This window comes from Oncorhynchus masou, unplaced genomic scaffold (genome assembly GCF_036934945.1).
Source record: "Oncorhynchus masou masou isolate Uvic2021 unplaced genomic scaffold, UVic_Omas_1.1 unplaced_scaffold_2297, whole genome shotgun sequence".
Taxonomy (NCBI): Eukaryota; Metazoa; Chordata; class Actinopteri; order Salmoniformes; family Salmonidae; genus Oncorhynchus; species Oncorhynchus masou.
The window spans coordinates 17,110-37,574 of NW_027008764.1; the positions used below are offsets into that span (position 1 = coordinate 17,110).

General features: G+C 41.5%; 1 protein-coding gene and 1 pseudogene across 3 annotated transcripts in view; both read left to right on the forward strand.

The window, feature by feature from the left end:
- The first annotated feature begins 2,345 nt into the window (after nt 1-2,345).
- On the forward strand, nt 2,346-19,736 carry LOC135533259 (zinc finger protein OZF-like; annotated as a pseudogene).
- The window catches only part of LOC135533258 (zinc finger protein 208-like), a 38,595-nt gene continuing 37,127 nt past the window's right edge, over nt 18,998-20,465 (forward strand). For all 3 annotated transcript variants that reach the window (XM_064960664.1, XM_064960663.1, XM_064960665.1), the window contains exon 1: nt 18,998-19,057. The gene's annotated coding sequence lies outside the window, so the exon portion shown is untranslated. The remainder of the gene's footprint in view (nt 19,058-20,465) is intronic.

Here is a 20,465-nt window from a genome sequence, read left to right on the forward strand (position 1 = left end):
AGCATGTGGCTTTGTAACACACAGGTGTTTCATCTCCACACTGGGATGATTTTAACAGTGCAACGCCACACTGGCCTCATGCCTCTCAGGTAGGAGGGTACCAGAAGTAAAATAATAATAAACACAAAACTAATGACGGAGCACACAGGGCCACAGCACTTCAGGAGCACACAGTCACCAACAATATGTCACTGTTGTCAATACTTTCAACTGGCTCAGCTCGCTGATACAGTACAGCACCACTTAATTCCATTTATTAAGTAACCATCTGTCTTATGGAACCATAATGTAACATATCACACTATTTTGAGAGTCTCTGATTCATATTTACTATGTTACATCTGGTCTATGAGACGAGGCTGCTCCTTGACCTACATTATAAACAGGCAGATCAAGAGGTGTGTTTTCCCTTCAGCATCTGCATGTGATATAGTCTCACCCACCTCATATCATGAACCTAAATGGTTAACCTTGGCTGTGAGTGAGGGGGGAAAAAATCTGACTATGGCCATTTACTTGAGTAATTCAAAGGATGTTTTGTTTACAGACTTGATGAGAATACGTGACTTCGCTATGGGGCCGTCAATGGGAATTGGGCCGTGCTTCAGCTGAACTGCAGTACCGAAAATGCCCTCTGAGCACAGTGGAAAGCATGCTTATTGACTGGAAGCCTGGCCCCTTGATCCGAAAAAGGTGTAATTGCAGACCGCAATTCGGGGCGTTCTCTGATATTGGGTGTTTAATGATATCAAGTTTACACCAATTGATCCTCCCCATTGGCCCGTGGCCGTTTCTTTTGCTTTGGGACAACAGTTGTTGACATCTGTTACATTGTAGCTAACCCTAACCCTTTTTCCAACCTTAACCTCAGTCTCCTAACCTACCACGGTAATTCACCTAACCTGCCAAGTTAATTATCCTAACCTGCATGGTAAACAAATACCTCACCCTTTTCCTAACCCTAACCTCAGTCTCCTAACCTACCATGGTAATTCACCTAACCTGCCACTTTAATTATCCTAACCTGTAAGGGGCACACTCCAGCACTCAGACATAGCCTGCGTTCCTAAATTTGCTCTGGCTGTATACTCCGATTTCCGACCACTCTCGTCTGAGTGCCAGAGGGCAGAATAATTGATGAAAAACAAACGCTCAACACCCCTTGAATACGGACGGTGTCAGTAAGCGTCGGCAAAAAAAACGTTTTTAAATTGTTGCCTGAAGCACAGTTAAAGTCACCAATGCTCTGGATAACATGAACACAGCCAAACCAATTCTGCTAAGGCGAGTAAAATGGTCAGAGTACTCTCATTTGTACTGAAAGTAGCTAGCAAGCTAGAATTTACGAAAGCCCAAGCGCACTCTGGCACACCAGATTGAATTTAAGATCACATCCATAATTAACAAATACAGTACTGTGTTTGGTGAGTCCGCCAAATCAGATGCAGTAGGGATGCTCGATTTTAAATCTTTTCCTGTCCTGCTAATCATTCAAAATGTAACGAGAACTTTTGGGTCTTGAAAGTACATCATTTTCTTTAGGAATGTAGTGGAGTAAAAGTAGAAGTTGTCAAAAAATATCAAAAGTGTAAGTACAGATACCCCCAAAACTACTGATCAAATCAAATCAAATTTATTTATATAGCCCTTCGTACATCAGCTGATATCTCAAAGTGCTGTACAGAAACCCAGCCTAAAACCCAGCAGCAAGCAATGCAGATGTAGAAGCATGGTGGTTAGGAAAAACTCCCTAGAAAGGCCAAAACCTTTGAAGAAACCTAGTGAGGAACCAGGCTATGTGGGGTGGCCAGTCCTCTTCTGGCTGTGCCGGGAAGAGATTATAACAGAACATGGCCAAGATGTTCAAATGTTCATAAATGACCAGCATGGTCGAATAATAATAAGGCAGAACAGTTGAAACTGGAGCAGCAGCGCTTGATGTGGCACTTAAATATTTGTACTTAAGTACTTTACACCACTGATTGCAGGGAATACTGACTGAAGATGTTCCTCCCTACGAGGCCCATGAGACTGTGTAGGGATGTGATTTGAATAGGACTGTGACTGAAGATGTTCCTCCCTACGAGGCCCATGAGACTGTGTAGGGATGTGATTTGAATAGGACTGTGACTGAACGAGTTGATGTTATTTATCTATTTAGGTATTTTGTTTTGATGTCGTTGTTCCCCCTCCCCTTTTCCGCATAGGAAATGTATTTTCTTCTACAGTTTACTAACCTTACAGTAGGTGGAGGCAGACACCTTTTATTTGTGCAAATGTCAGTACACCAGAGAACAAGATGACGCTGATAGACACGTCGTATTGGGGAACAGGAAGTTCCGGGTCGAAACGACAGAACTGTGTTGTTTTGTCGACAGTGGTTGTGTCTGTTTCAAATTTATCACTGTAGGTATGTAATAGCATGTTTAAACTTGCTAATGTCGAGATAATATATAATACGATAGGTAACAAATCAGTCAAGGTATTACCACGTTTGGTAATGGTTTTAATTGTATGTGTTATTTTGGGGTCAAACCGAGTGAGTGTTTAACGTGTTTAAAACATATTTTACAAGTCACATAACGAGACTTTGGGTTTATCGGAGTGTATGTACATAATTTCGTCAAAGTAATTTCATAAAGATTCCACTTATTTGAGGTCGTTTTTACTTGTTTTTTTCCCCTGGTTTTGTGTAAAATTTTGTTAATGAGCTGGAATACAGCCTCGTCCGAACCATCCTGTTCTCGCGAGTTTACATGCACTGTTTCGTTAATGAAAGCTCGCGAGAAAAGGATGGTTCGGACGAAGCAAGTCAAATGGCGGGAACGGTTTGGGTCGTTTGTCCAGGATTTTATTCGTGGTGAAATGGCGACATGAGGCTGTGTGATGGAGTGTCAAAATGGAGGGAAGCTAACGGAAGTTAACCTTCACCATTTGGAGAGAGAGAGGCCAACTGCATGGAATGGCGTCGATTAATGCGATGAAGCACCTGTCAAACGCATTCCATGGATGACCAAGTGTCTGCGTGGTTTTAGCTCCACCATTGTACTTGATTAATGAATTAAGGTCACTAATTAGAAAGGAACTCTTCTCATCTGATTATCTAGCTTTTAATTGAAATGGGGGAAAAAATAAAACCCTTGGAGACTCGGCCCTCAATGGAATGAGTTTGACACCCCTGAAAAAATGGAAATTGATAGTTTGAGAAGAAACAGCGGTGCTGGAATGCGATCAATGTGGGGGACAGTTCTGATGAGATGGAGCAGGAGGATGAGGGCCTAGTATGTGAATGTTCTGTAGTGGGAAGACATAGGAAGAACAGCGATAATGATACTGGAAGCAGGGGCGCATGTAGTATAGTAACTAGAGGCCCAAGGTAGGGAGCTTGAGTAATAATGTGTTAGAGTGGAAAGTTGGGATGGTGTTTGAGAAGACCACAGGGCCTCATTCACACCCTGATTAACCAAGGCCATAAAAAGAGGAAGTTAAACTGGGATGCAGCTGTGTAAATGAGAACGTGTTCTGATAAGGCCTACCTGGTTAAATAAAGGTGAAATAAACAATTAAAAATGGTAGATTGTTAATATCTTGTGCAAGTCAGGTTCAGCAAGGGAAGATTCATGAAATTGGAAAATCATAATGGGACGAAGCTCAGAAGCCTTGACCCTGGAGCTGATGCTACATTGAAGGGAGTAATAATCTCTGAGGTCCCAATATCTATGTCCATGGATGATATTGTTAAAGAACATGTGAAGCCTAAAGGTTGATCAGAAGGAAAGAAGTTAAAGAAGTGAAAGCTTATCGTTGCTGTTGAGGTGTTAGAAGGTTTTGTCTGGAAAAGTACATAATAGGATTCCTTAGCTTCAATGTCAGTGATTTTGACCCAACCTCATCAATCAACCAATCAAATGTATCTATAAAGCCCTTCTTACATCAGCTGATGTCACAAAGTGCTGTACAGAAACGCAGCCTAAAACCCCAAACAGCAAGCAATGCAGGTGTAGAAGCACAGTGGCTAGGAAAAACTCCCAAGAAAGGCCAGAACCTAGGAAGAAACCTAGAGAGGAACCAGGCTATGAGGGGTGGAGATTATAACATAACGATGCCAAGATGTTCAAATGTTCATAGATGACCAGCAGGGTCAAATAATAATAATCACAGTGGTTGTCGAGGGTGCGACAGGTCACCTCAGGAGTAAATGTCAGTTGGCTTTTCATAGCCGTTCATTGAGAGTTTCTCTACCGTTCCTGCTGTCTCCAGAGAGTTGAAATCAGCAGGTCTGGGACAGGTAGCATGTCCGGTGAACAGGTCAGGGTTCCATAGCAGAACAGTTGAAACTGGATCAGCAATGGTGATTCATCAGTGTTTTTAAATGCCAAAGAATGGGACATGTAACTGTTGAGTGAAAAGATGTGCCAAGTGTGGTGGGGAACATGATTACAGTGAATGTTGGAGCAATGTGACTGTTAAGTGTTGCAATTGTGGGGAGGACACAGAGCAGCATTTGGTGGATGCCAGGTGCAGAGAGATGCTCAGCGATATAGAATCTGTCTTGATGTATCATATGCAGAGGCTGTAAGACAGACTGGTGGAACTACAGTGCAGACTGATGGAGCTTCCATGGTTGGTCCCGTAGTAAGAGGACCTACTGTCAGACTGATGGAGCTTCCATGGCTGGTCCCGTAGTAAGAGGACCTACTGTCAGAACTGGTCTTTCTACTAGTCCTGACATGGTTTCGAGGCCTGTTCAGAAATCTTGTGCCCATAAATATGCTGTGACAAAGGATTCTTTAATAGTGAATACAATTTACTTCATAGCATTCATAGCTAAGCTTATCAACAACTTGGATTGTTTAAAGCAGAAATACCAGGTTTAAAGTTATCTTGTAAACTGCAGCAGAGTTGTTGGGGGTAACAGATGTTACTGTCGGTATGGTTTTTGATAAACTGGATAATCTGGGGGTGGATTGTCTCAGCATGATATAAACCCCAATGTTTGCAAACACAGAAAGGGATCTATTGATATAGTTTATTGGGGGGTGTGGGAGGGTTTTTGGGGAAGGGGAGGGTGTGGTAGAAGTTAATAGGGATTTCTTGTTTTATTTTCTTAGTACAGAATTAGACAGACATGGACCTTAAACGTTTGTTTGTGGACCTCCATGATACCATAGGAGGTCTGCATCAACGGACTTCAGTGCAGGTAGTGCCTCATCAGAGAGAGAACATTTCAGTTGCTCTACAGTTTTGAAGCTGAATGTAATGATTATCAGTTCTGGAGGACTGCAGTAATGTGTACTAATATTCAGACACATTCAGTTGTTTCTATATTTATCTATAATTCTGGGTTTTCACACGGGGCTTCAAGTAAATAAATATTAGTGCCTGAAAAAGTCCTTGAATTTGACTTGCCACTGTACGACCCCTGATAATTCTTAATATGGTGTGAACGGGAAATACATTTGGTTTTTGTGAGTGAAATAATATAGAGAAGAAAAGGTTATTCAGGAAAATAGTACATAGTGCTGCCTGAAACATACTGTGATCTTGTACTAAATGGTTTTTGAGTCATTTATGCATTTATGTGAATTTAGGAAATCTACTATAGATTAAGTGCACTTATGTTGTGCTATTTAAAATGTGTACTTTGTGTCTAACGTGAATGAATGTTTTGTCAGGGATTAGCTACCTGATCTACTGAAATTAGATAATTGATCAAGAAAAAATAGATAATATTTTTTACATAGTAAAGTGCCAGAACTGTCAAGAAAATAACTCTTGTGTCCGTTTGTCTTTATTACTACAGGCCGACTCAGATTAAGTCTGAGGCCGGTAACATCAACAGTGAGGACAAACCCAGCCTGCCACTCTCCTTCCACACTGAGTCCAAACCTACAGTCACTGGGTCCTGATTGTGACAGTGGAGCCCAGTTTGCACTGCAGGATCCAGAGATGGCATCAGTGAAGCTGGAAGACTGCAGTCAAACACTGGAGCTGAATGTCAACATTAAAGATGAAGAAGAAGAGGAGGAGAAGATTAGGACAACTGTTAGTCATGGTAAGAGCTGGTTCTACCTATAAGTTATCTTCATATATAAGTTATGACCAGTCTATTGCTAGGTTGAATTCTGTAATTCTGACATCACACATCCCTGAACAACTCAAGACTTCACAGTGAAGCAAAACATTTAACTTGTCACACCTGCCTTTGCCCACACATTGTCTCAAGAATGCTGAAAATGTTTAATACCCTCAATCACCAAGTTAGGCATACAGGAAACACTGTGCTCCTGGCAACCTTGGTTAGCGTGCACTGTGCCCGGCCCGCCACGGGAGTCGCTGGTGTGTGATGAGGATATCCCTACAGGCCAAACCCTCCCTAACCCGGACGACGCGAGGCCAATTGTGCAGCGTACCTCCGGGGCGCGAACCCAGAGTCTCTGGTGGCACATCTGACGCTGCAGTGCAGCGCCCTTAACCACTGCGCCACCCGGGAGGCCCTCAAAAGGGTTTTCTAATGATGAATTAGCCTTTTAAAATGATCAACTTGGATTAGCTAACACAACATGCCATTGGATCACAAGAGTGATGGTTGCTGATAATGGGCCTCTGTTCGCCTATGTAGATATTCCATAAAATATCTGCCGTTTCCAGCTACAATAGTCATTTACAACAATAACAATGTCGACACTGTATTTCTGATCAATTTGATGTTATATTAATGGACAATCAATGTGCTTTTCTTTCAAAACAAGGACATTTCTAAGTGACCCCAAACGTTTGAACAATAGTGGATATTTTGTATATATCAAGTTGTAGAAACATCTCAAGGATGATCATTGGAAACAGAAAGAGAAGAGAAGTGAAAGAGAAGAATACCCAACAAGACTCAAGGCTGTAATCGCTGCCAAAGGTGCTTCAACTAACTATTGTGTTAAGGGTCTGAATACTTACATAAATGTAATATTTCAGTTATTTCTAAAAACCTGTTTTTGCCCTTGTCATTATGGGTATTGTGTGTCGACAGATGAGAATTAGATTAAGACTGTAATGTAACAAAAACAAAAAGCCAAGGGGTCTGAATACTTTTTGAATGCATTGTAGATGTTATTTCATGCTGCTAAGACTTGTATGGATGACAACAGTATTGCCAGCATTTTTTTTATTCACTGGGCTATCTGGAGTGATCAGAGAGTAGACTAAAGAAGTGGAGTAGACAAACTGCCAGTGTTTTGAAGTTCTATGAAATGAGTCTGTGTCGTTTCTACCCCAATGTTCTAACTGAACTATTTTATAACTCCATCTGTATCCTTGAGGTTGTAAGGCTCTAAGTTTTAATAAACAGAGCCCCAGCATACAAATGATCAGTTCTTTATTCAGAGAGCTCTGCCCTCTCAAGTTCAGAGCCCATCTTTTATACACACATCAGTCGAGAACCCCACCCCGCCTTTGGATGGCTGTATTGTTCCACTGTACATTTACATTGTTTATCATATTCTGCAACATGTTTCATGATAGACAAGCCTAACAGTTTCTCCTCTCCGGGTGGGGACAGAATGTCCTGTAAGGAACACAATGTTCTAATTATATCCTGTCAACGCTGCACATATTATCAACTTATAGTCTTATGTGTCTAATGGATTTCACACACAGTGATACAGTTTCAAGGTGAAATATCTTAGTCATTACTTTAAACACAAATTCTACTATCACCCTTGTGATGTTGAGTGGAGGATGATATAACTCATCATTTTCACCACTTTTGCCTCTTATTAGTTTTTGACTCCTTCCCAGTTTTAGAATAGTTGATTCCCCTTCCCATACAGCCTACTGAACTGAATACATACACTACCGTTGAAAAGTTTAGGGTCACTTAGAAATGTCCTTGTTTTTGAAAGAAAAGTATGTTTTTTTTGTCCATTAAAATCACATCAAATTGACCATTAATACAGTGTAGACGTTGTTAATGTTGTAAATTACTATTGTAGCTGGAAACGGATGATTTTTAAAAATGGAGATATCTGTATGTCATATCTACATAGGTGTACTGAGGCCCATTATCAGCAACCATCACTCCTGTGATCCAATGGCATGTTGTGTTAGCTAATCCAAGTTTATCATTTTAAAGGGCTAATTGATCATTACAAAACCCTTTTGCAATTATGTTAAGCACAGCTGAAAACTGTGGCGCTAATAAAAGATGCAATAAAACGGTCCTTTTTCAGACTTGTTGAGTATCTGGGTCATTTGTCGGTTCGATTACAGGCTCAAAATGGCCAGAAACAAAGACCTTTCTTCTGAAAGTCGTCAGTCTATTCATGTTCTGAGAAATGAAGGCTTTTCCATGTGAGATATTTCCAAGAAACTGAAGATCTCGTGCAGTTCTGTGTACTACTCCCTTCACAGAACAGTGCAAACTGGCTCTAACCAGAATAGAAAGAGGAGTGGGAGGCACAACCCTTGAGAAACAGACGTCTCACAAGTCCTCAACTGGGCAAGTAGCAAAACACCAATCTCAATGAACAGTGAAGAAACTGACACTATTCAGAGGCTCTATACACATGCGAGATCTTATACTACAATAGATTATACACTGTATTTTGATCACTTTGATTTGAGACAAAAAAACACATAGACATTTGTAACTTTAGAATTTATTCATTTATTTCACCATTAAGAGTTATTTAAAAAAACTGTTTTAACCTTTATTTAATTTCTTAAACTGCCGGAATTTCAGATGACTGGATTGCTTAAAGTACTGCCCAGAAGCTAGGATATGCATATATAGCATTGGATAGAAAACACTCTGAAGTTTATAAAACTGTAAAAATAATGTCTGTGGGTATAACAGAACTGATATGACAGGCGAAAACCTTGAGTAAACCCATCCGGAATTTTTATTTCTGAAGTCACAGATTTTTTCAATGCTTGCCTATGGGATATTCAAATTGATAGGACCCAGATTGTAGTTCCTTTGGCTTCCACTAGATGTCAACAGTCTTTAGAAAGGGTTTCATGCTTGTTTTTTGAAAAATGAGTATTTGTAGTTTTTCCAAGATGTCCCCCATTAGAAAAGTAGTCATGTTGCACGCATCAACGAGAGTGCGCTCTTTGTTATTTATCTTTGCTATTGAACACACTATTCTCCGTCTTAAATATTATTGTTTATTCCCATATTAGAATACCTGAGGATTAATTGGAAACTTTGTTTGACTTTTTTGGACGATCTTTGGTATCTTTTACCGGTAAGCTTTAGGATTCGTTTGTGTGCATGTGGAACGAGTGACCTACTGAATCAAGCGCGCCATCTAAACGGATACTTTTGGGATATAAAGAAGGATATTATCGAACAAAACAACCATTCATTGTGTAGCTGGGACCCTTGGGATTGCAATCAGAGGAAGATCTTCAAAGGTAAGTGATTTATTTAATTGCTGTCTGTGATTTTGTGACGCCTGTGCTGGTTGAAAAAGTATTTTGATGTGGGGAGCTGTCCTCAGATAATCGCGTGGTATGCTTTCTCCGTAAAGTCTTTTTCAAATCTGACAACGCAGTTGGATTAACAAGAAGTTTTTAAATTATGTAAAACACTTCTATTTTCATGAATGTTTAATATTCCGATTTTTGTATTTTAAATTTCATGCTCTGCAATTTCACCGGATGTTGTCGTAGGTGTCCTGCTAGCGTTTGGACATAGGCAAGTCAGTTAAGAACAAATTCTTATTTTCAATGATGGCCTAGGAACATTGGGTTAACTGCCTTGTTCAGGTGCAGAACGACAGATTTTTACCTTGTCAGCTCGAGGGATTCGATCTTGCAACCTTTCCCACCTACCCACTAGGCTACCTGTCACCCGGTATGGCCAAAAGAGGACTGGTCATCACTCTGAGCCTGGTTCCTTCTCGGTTTCTTCCTAGGTTCCTGCTTTCTAGGGAGTTTTTTTTGTGGCCACTGTGCTTCTACATCTGCATTGCTTGCTCTTTGGGATTTTAGGATGGGTTTCTGTTAACCTCTCTGGGACCGTTTGGGACGCCAGAGTCCCAGGTTTCAACTGCCCAAATGTAAACTGCAGGGCGCCAAATTCAAAACAACAGAAATCCCATAATTAATATTCCTCAAACATACAAGTATTTTACACCATTTTAAAGATACAATTGTCGTTAATCCAACCACTATCCGATTTCAAAAACGAAATATCGGTGAAAGCAGAACATATCGTTATGTTAGGTCAGAGCCAAGTCACAGAAAGCATTCAGCCATTTTCCAACCAAAGAGTGGATCTGAGTTTACATAGGAGCGTTACGTTCAGTAGTTCCACAACATCCGGTGATTTTTGCAGAAACCAACATCAATTACAGAAATGCTCATAATAAATGTTGATGAAAATACAAGAATTATGCACGGAATTATAGATACACTTCTCCTTAATGCAACCGCTGTGTCCGATTTAAAAAAAACTTTACCAAAAAGGCATAATCTGAGTACGGCGCTCAGACAACAAAATCAAGCCAAACAAATGTCCGCCATGTTGGAGCCGAGAGATGTCAGAATAACATGATAAATATTCACTTACCTTTGATCTTCATCAGAATGCACTCCCAGGAATCCCAGGTCCACAATAAGCGCTTGTTCTGTTCGATAATGTACATTTATTTCAAAATAGCTCCTTTTTGTTGGCGCGTTCAGTACACAATCTAAACTCGCTAAGCGCGTTCACTAGTTTCAGACGAAAAGTTAAAAAAAGTTCTGTTACAGTCCGTAGCATCATGTCAAACGATGTTTAGAATCAATCTTTAGGGCGTTTTTAAATCTTCATTAATGTTCCAACCGGACAATTCCTTTGTCTGTACAAATGAAGTGGAACGTAGCTACCTTTCACGTGAGCGCGCCAGACTGAGGCTGTGGCACTCTGCCAGACCACTCACTCATAGAGCCCTTATGAGCCCCTCCTTTAGAGTAGAATCCTCAAAACAGGTTTTAAATACTGTTGACATCTAGTGGAAGCCTTGGGAAGTGAAAAGTAACTAACATCACACGGTATCTTCAATAGGAGCTGAGTTGAATAACTACAAACCTCAGATTTCCCACTTCCTGGTAGGATGTTTGTCTCAGGATTTTACCTGCCATATGAGTTCTGTTATACTCACAGACATCATTCAAACATTTTTAGAAACTTCAGAGTGTTTTCTTTCCAAATGTTCTATTTATATGCATATTCTAGCTTTTCGGCTGAGTAGCAGGCAGCTTAATTTGGGCATGTTTTTCATACAAGCTACCCAATACTGCCCCCTACCCCAAAGAAGTTAACTTCACTAGGGTAGGGGGCAGCATTTGGAATTTTGGATGAAAAGCATGCCCAAATTAAACTGCCTGCTACTCGGGCCCATAAGCTAGGATATGCATATAATTAGTCAATTTGGATAGAAAACACTGTTAAAATAATGTCTGAGTATAACAGAACTGATATGGCAGGCGAAAGCCAGAGGAAAATCCAACCAGGAAGTACTATAATTTTGAAAGTCTGTTTTTCCATTGAAAGCCTATCCACCATACAAAGACTTAGGACCCAGTGGAAATCTGTCTTCCTCAACATGTGACCAGTCTTTAGGCATTGTTTCAGATCTCTAAAGTCTTTTTGAAATCTGACACAGCGGTTGCATTAATGAGAAGTTTATCTGTATTTGTATGTTTAACACTTGTATCTATTATCAATGTTTATGATGAGTATTTCTGTTTTTTGATGTGGCTCTCTTTACTTTCATCGGATGTTTGTTTGAGACAATGCATTTCTGAACACAACACACCAATTTCAAATGAGGTTTTTGGACATAAAGGTTTATCGAACAAAACACACATTTATTGTGTAACATGAAGTCCTGTGAGTGCCATCTGATGAAGATCATCAAAGGTTAGTGATTAATTTAATTGCTATTTCTGACTTTTATGAGACCTCTCCTTGGCTGGAAAATGGCTGTATGGTTTTCTGTGACTAGGTGCTGACCTAACATAATCGTTTGGTGTGCTTTCGCCGTAATGCCCATTTGAAATCGAACACTGTGGCTGGATTTACAAGAAGTTTATCTTTAAAATGGTGTAAAATAATTTTAATTATGGGATTTGAGCCAGACAGGTTAAGCACTTTGTGACAACTACTGATGTAAAAAGTGCTTCATAAAATACATTTGATTAACATGTATATCACACCAACTGACTGTTTTTTCTGATGTTCACACAGGATACCATGTTGAGACATTCTCCACATCCAGAGAGCAACAGCAGGAAGATCAGAGAGCAAAGAGGTCTCATCACTGCCCACATTGTGAAGAGATTTTCCCATTTCTATCAAAGCTAAAAATACACCTAAAAATACACACAGGAGAGAAGCCTTACTCCTGCTCTGACTGTGGAAAATGCTTCAAAACATCAACGGTGCTAAAACGTCATCAGAGAACACACACACAGGAGAGAAGCCTTTCTTCTGCTCTGACTGTGGAACTCGTTTCTCTCAACTTTCCCACTTAAAATCACACGAACGTGTACATACAGGAGAGAAGCCTTTCTTCTGCTCTGACTGTGGGGCGAGTTTCTCTCATCTGGGCACCTTAAAAACACACCAACTTATACATACAGGAGCGAAGCCTTATTCCTGCTCTGACTGTGGAAAATGTTTTAAAACATCAAATGAGCTAAAAGTTCATCAGACAACACACACAGGAGAGAAGCCTTTCTTCTGCCCTGACTGTGGAACTAGTTTCTCTCAGCTTTCCCGCTTAAAATCACATGAACGTATACATACAGGGGAGAAGCCATTCTCCTGCTCTGACTGTGGGAAATGCTTTAAAACATTATATGAGCTAAAAGTTCACCAGAGAACACACACAGGAGAGAAGCCTTATTACTGCTCTGACTGTGGAAAATGCTTCACATCATCAACTCATCTAAAAGTTCATCAGAGAACACACACAGGAGAGAAGCCATACTCCTGCTCTGACTGTGGAAAACGTTTTAAAACATCAAATGAGCTAAAGGTTCATCAGAAGACTCACACAGGAGAGAAGCCTTTCTTCTGCTCTGACTGTGGGGCTAGTTTCTCTCACCAGAGCAACTTAAAAACACACCAAGTTATACACACTGGTGAGAAGCCTTACTCCTGCTCTGACTGTGGGAAGAGTTTCTCTCACCAGAGCAACTTAAAAACACACCAACTTATACACACTGGTGAGAAGCCTTACTTCTGCTCTGACTGTGGAAAATGCTTCAAAACATCAACTGAGCTAAAAGTTCATCAGAGAACACACACAGGAGACAAGCCGTATTACTGCTCTGACTGTGGAACTAGTTTCTCTAAATGTTCCATCTTAAGAACACATGAACGTATACACACAGGAGAGAAGCCTTACGTCTGCTCTGACTGTGGGAAATACTTCACAACATCAACTCATCTAAAAGTTCATCAGAGAAGACACACAGGGGAGAAGCCATACTCCTGCTCTGACTGTGGAAAACGTTTTAAAACATCAACTGAGCTAAAAGTTCACCAGAGAACACACACAGGAGAGAAGCCTTACATCTGCTCTGACTGTGGGGCGAGTTTCTCTCAGCTGGGCACCTTAAAAACACACCAACGTATACACACAGGAGAGAAGCCTTATTCCTGCTCTGACTGTGGAAAAAAATTTAAAACATCAAATGAGCTAAAAGTTCACCAGAGAACACACACAGGAAAGAAGCCTTATGTCTGCTAAGCTAAAAGTTAATCGGAGAACACATACAGGAGAAAAGCCTTGCTCCTGTTCTGACTGTGGGGTGAGTTTCTCTTGACTGGATACCTTAAACACACACCAACATATACATAAAGGAGAGAAGCCATACTCCTGCCTTGTTTGTGTAAAATGCTTCAAAACAGCAACCAAACTAATAGTTCATCAGAGAACACGCATGAGAGAAGCCTGCTTACGTCTGCTCTGACTTTTGGGTGAGTTTCTCTCACCATAGCAACTTAACACACAGGAGAGAAGTCTTACTCCTGCTCTGTGGAAGGGTGGGCTTGTAACTCAAACTTCTAGCCAAAGGCTGCTGTGTTTAGAACCTCATCAAGGAGGACTGTAGCATTTTAGCTAATCAGCAACTTTGCAACTACTTACTACTTTTTAGCTATTACTTCGTATGTTAGCATATCATACATATTACAAGTTCGTAACATATTGTATGAATAGCAATGTGTAAAATAACGTAAGAATTGTAATTCGTAACATACAATACATCCTAGAAGTCTTATTATACTGAACAATTTAAACACAACAATTTCAAAGATTTATAGTTTGTATAAGGAAATCAGTCATTTTAAATAAGAGGCCATAATCTATGGATTTCACATGACTGGGCTGGGGAGAGAGAATAAAGTAGACGGCACAGGTCAAAGTAATTGATTTATGACCCTGTGACCCTGTGTGGCCGAAAAATGCTACAGGTGTGACAGAGATGGTCACAGAGCAGAGGACTGCCGTTTCAAAGACGAAATTTGTCACAAATGCAGTAGAAGGGGGCACATTCAAAGAGCATGCAAAGCAAAATTCAGTCACAACAGGAAAACTGAGAAAATTAAAGGGTCTGTGAATGCACTAGCAGAGAACAGTGGCAGTGATTCAGATGAACGATTAATTGGTACAATGGAGTTAAACACAGTGACTTCTCCCAGCAGTAGCATAATATGGGTGACACCAGATTTCGAAGGCAAACCCCTCAAAATGGAGCTGGACACAGGATCTGCAATGTCTATAATTTCCTCTACTGTCTACAATTAGCACTTTAAGGCTATCAAGCTGAAGAACACACGTGTTGCTGAAGACATACTCAGGAGAGAGATTGAGCCCAATGGGGGCGTTGCAGGTCAGAGTGCATTATGGGGGGCAAACACAGCAGTTACAGCTGTATGTGGTGCCTGGAACTGGCCCCCCATTATTTGGCAGGGAATGGCTTTCAAAAATAAAGCTGAACTGCTGTGACTTGAAAATGCTCCACACGTTCCAGTCCAAAGAGAATGGTACAGACCAAACACTGGAACACTTGCGGAAGAAATACAACACAGTTTTCAGTGATCAGATGGGAACAGTAAAAGGCTTCACAGCAAAACTTGTACTAAGAGATGATGCAACCCCCAAATTCTGCAAAGCCAGATCTGTTCCATACTCCCTGAGACCAAAGGTGGAAGCGGAAATTGATCGCTTGCAGGATACAGGGATCCTGACGAAAGTGGACAGAAGCGAATGGGCCACACCCATAGTTCCTATTGTGAAGAAAGACAGGTCTGTTAGAATGTGTGGGGACTTCAAGGTAACTGTGAATTCAATGCTGCATGTGGACCAATACCCCCTACCACGCCTGGATGACATCTTTGCTGCACTAGCTGGTGGGAAACACTTCAGTAAAATCGATCTGAAACAGGCTTACCTGCAGCTACCGGTTGAAGAGAGTTCCAAACAGTACCTGACAATAAACACACACAAAGGTCTATACAGGTATAACCGCCTGGTTTTTGGCATTGCATCAGCCCCAGCTATTTGGCAACAAACTATTGACCAGATTTTGCAAGGAATCCCAGGAATCTAGTGTATCCTGGATGACATGATCATAACAGGACGCACCGACAAAGAGCACCTGGCTAACCTGGAAGAGGTCCTGAAAAGACTGAAAGAGTTTGGTCTACAGGCAAACTTAAAGACGTGTGAGTTCTTCAAAGACAAGATTGTCTTCTGTGGACATGAGATTGACTGCAATGGATTGCACAAAACACAGGACAAAATCGAAGCAGTGGTACAGGCACCACGACCACAAAATATCACAGAAGTGAGATCTTTCACGGGACTGATCAATTACTACAGAAGATTCCTCCCAAACCTTTCAGCAGTACTCCAGCCTCTAAATCAGCTCCTGGAAAAGAATAGGACATGGCGGTGGACAGAGCAGTGTGAAAATGCATTTTTGGAGGCAAAACGGCTCATAACATCTGAACAGGTCCTGATGCATTACGACGCTGAAATGCCAGTGAAGTGGGCTTGTGATGCGTCCCCTTATGGCTTAGGTGCCGTCCTTTCACACACACTGAAAGATGGGTCAGAGAGGCCAGTTGCATTCGTGTCGCGAACATTGAACAGAGAAAAACTACTCACAAATGGACAAAGAAGCACTGGCACTAGTGTGGGGCGGCAAGAAATTGAACCCATACCTATATGGCAAGTGTTTCACACTGGTTACAGATCACCAGCCGTTGCTTTCCATTTTAAGTCCAAAGAAAGGCATTCCGGCAATGACAGCAGCCAGGTTACAGCGATATGCCCTGTTCCTTGCCAGTCAATGACAGCAGCCAGGTTACAGCGATATGCCCTGTTCCTTGCCAGTCAATGACAGCAGCCAGGTTACAGCGATATGCCCTGTTCCTTGCCAGTCAATGACAGCAGCCAGGTTACAGCGATATGCCCTGTTCCTTGCCAGTCAATGACAGCAGCCAGGTTACAGCGATATGCCCTGTTTCTTGCCAGTCATATGTATAACATTGAGTTTAAGCCGTCATCCCTCCACACAAATGCAGATGGATTATCCAGACTGCCGTGTACAAGAGAAAGACAAAGGAGGGTGGATGCAGTGGACATGTTCCATACCGCTCAGCTCGAGGCACTACCAGTCACAAGCACAGTTATCAAACAGGAGACAAGGAAAAATGTGACCTTGTCAAAAGTGTACTGGCAGAAAGGAGCTGACTCCGTATTTCCAGCGGAGAAACGAAATTACAACGTACCAAGGATGTTTGATGTGGGGAATGAGAGTCATGATACCCCAGAAATGCCAACATCTAGTTTTGCAGAAATTACATGAAGGTCATGTTGGAATTGTCAAAATGAAGCTGCTCGCAAGGAGCCACTTCTGGTGGCCAGGTCTGGATCAACAGATAGAAACATGGCAAAGAACTGTAGCGGATGTTTGGAAACCCTTCACATGCCTGCTCCTGTCCCAGTCCACCCATGGGAATGGCCCACAGAGTCATGGCAGAGAGTTCATGTGGACTACGCTGGTCCCTTTGAAAAGCACATGTTTCTGGTTATAGTGGATGCCCATTCCAAATGGCCAGAGGTGTTTTGCACTGACTCCTCCACCTCAGCTCAGACGATAGAGTGTCTCAGAACAACGTTTGCACGCTTCGCTTTGCCACTGCAGCTGGTAAGTGACAACGCGCAAGCTTTTGTAAGTAACGAGTTTACAAGATTCATGTCAGTAAATAGAATCAAACACTCAACCTCAGCTCCGTACCACCCTGCCACCAATGGGCTGGCAGAACCCTTTGTGCAAACCCTAAAGCAAGGACTCCGTGCAGCAAAACGAGACGAAGGGACTTTGCAAACAAAACTGGCCAAGTTCCTGGCCTCCTACCGAAACACCCCACATGCCACAACAAATGAAAGCCCAGCCGCACTGATGTTCGGGAGGCCTCTCCGCACACAGCTGGACATCATGAAGCCAAACAGGTGTAATGAAGTGCTGAACAAACAAGCCAAGATGCTCTCCGGTGGCCGGGAGCGTCATCTCCAAACAGGACAGGAAGTGATGGTGCGAGACTACAGAAGAGGAGGGAAATGGACAAGAGGGGCCGTACACACACAAACGGGACCCAGAACTTACCAGGTTCAAGTGAGCCCAGACATATTGTGGCGGCGTCACATTAACCAAATGCATTCCACGGAAAACAGCACAACAATCGAGAGAGAACAGGCACAGAGAGATCCTGAGAGTGACACACGGGGAACTGTAGAGGACGGTGGGGCAGTAAAGAGACCCCAGGCTGAAAGAAGGGAACGTGTTGATGAAGGTGCTGCTATAGCAGAAGCTATAATGGAACAAGCACACACTGAGGATGTTCAGGAGCCTCCAGACAATCTGAGGCACTACCCAGAACGAAGGCACTGTTCACCAGACAGACACTGAGGATGTTCAGGAGCCTCCAGACAATCCGAGGCACTACCCAGAACGAAGGCACCGTCCACCAGACAGACTAGACTTATAAACAAACAAATAAAAACGAACTGTTCAAGATCAAATTAAAAGATGCAAAATAACTACAACAGGTTCTGGGAAATGTTTCAGTTGTGGTTTGGTATAAGTAACTCTGATTGTATAAGAGAAGGAATGTTATGTTCTGTTAATTACTGATGTCCCCTTTAAGGCGGGAGCACCCTTGTCATGCGCAGTGTTGTTCTATGTTACTCTGGTACTAACTCGTTTGAGTAAATGTGAAGCTCCAGTTCAATTGCTTGTATTCCGAGTCTTTCTTATTACATAAATAAGTACTAAGTGTTAAGACACTACATTAAGAACGACCAAGCGCACTCTGGCACTCCAGATTGAATTTAAGACCACATCCATAATTTAAAAATAAAGTGTTTGTGTTTGGTGAGTCCGCCAAATCAGATGCAGTAGGGATGTGCGAATTTAAATGTTTTCCTGTCCTGCTAATCATTCATAATGTAACGAGTACTTTTGGGTGTCAGGGAAAATGTATGGAGTTGAAAGTACATTATTTTCTTTAGGAATGTAGTGGAGTAAAAGTAGAAGTTGTCAAAAATATCAAAAGTAAAGTACAGATACCCCCCAAAACTACTGATGTGGCACTTAAATATTTGTACTTAAGTACTTTACACCACTGATTGCAGGGAATACAGACTGAAGCTGTTCCTCCCTACGAGGCCCATGAGACTGTGTTGGGATGTGATTTGAATAGGACTGTGACTGAAGGAGTGGGATGTTTTTATTTATCTATATTTGTATTTTGTTTTGAGGTCGTTGTTCCCCTTCCCCTTTTCAATATTGGACGTGTTTCTTTTTCTACAGTTTACTAACCGTACAGTAGGTGGCGGTAGACACGTTATATTTGTGTAAATGTCAGTATACCAGAGAAGAAGATGACGCTTCTGCACTATCCAAGTGGGGAACAGGAAGTACCGGGTCGAAACGACAGAACTGTGCTGTTGTGTCGATAGTGGTTGTGTCCGTTTCAAATGTATCATTGTAGGTATGTAATAGCATGTTTAAACTTTCTAATGTCGAAAGAATATATAACATGCTAGGTAACAAATCCGTTTCACGTCTGGTAATAGTTTTAATTGTATGTGTTATTTTGGAGTCTAACCGAGTGAGTGAAGAACGTGATTAAAAACAATTTTACAAGTCACATAGATAGACTTTGGGTTTGTCTGAGTGTATGTACATACATAGCCTCGTCCGAACCATCCTGTTCTCGCGAGTTTACATGCACTGTTTCGTCAATGGAAGCTCGCGAGATCAAGATGGTTCGGACGAGGCTCGTCAAATGGCGGCTTCAACGGTTTCGGTCGTCTTTCTAGGAGGTTCTAGGAGTTGCTCGTGGTGAAATGGCGACATGAGGCTGTGTGATGAAGTGTCAAAGTAGAGGGAAGCTAACTGAAGTTATCCTTCATCATTTGGAGAGAGAGAGGCCAACTGCATGGAATGGCGTCGATTAATGCAGATGAATCGGTTCACGTATCAAACCCATTCCATGGAGGACCAAGTGCCTGCTAGTTTTCGCAAAATAGAGGGAAGCTAACTGAAGTTATCCTTCATCATTTGGAGAGAGAGAGGCCAACTGCATGGAATGGCGTCGATTAATGCAGAGTAATCGGTTCACATATCAAACCCATTCCATGGAGGACCAAGTGCCTGCTTGTTTTCGCTCCATACTTGTACTTGATACATGTGTACTAATATTGTACTAATATTCAGACACATTTAGTTGTTTCTATATTTATCTTTCGCTAACCGATCGCTGCAGCTGTACATAGTCTATTGGTAAATAGCCCACCCATTTTCACCTACCTCATCCCCATACTGTTTTTATTTATTTACTTTTCTGCTCTTTTGCCCACCAATATCTCTACCTGTACATGACCATCTGATCATTTATCACTCCAGTGTTAATCTGCAAAATTGTAATTATTCGCCTACCTCCTCATGCCTTTGGCACACAATGTATATAGACTCCCCTTTTTTTCTACTGTGTTATTGACTTGTTAATTGTTTACTCCATGTGTAACTCTGTGTTGTCTGTTCACACTGCTATGCTTTATCTTGGCCAGGTCGCAGTTGCAAATGAGAACTTGTTCTCAACTAGCCTACCTGGTTAAATAAAGGTGAAAAAAAAAAATATATCTATAATTCAGGGTTTTCATACGGGGCTTCAAGTAAATTAATATTAGTGTCTGAAAAAGTCCATGAATTTGACTTGCCACTATATGACCCCTGATAATTCTTAATATGGTGTGAATGGGAAATACATTTGGTTTTTGTGAGTGAAATAATACAGTGAAGACAAGGTGTTTCATAAAATAGTACATAGTTCTGCCTGAATGATACTGTGATCTTGTACTAAATGGTTTTTCAGTCATTTATGCATTTATGTGAAT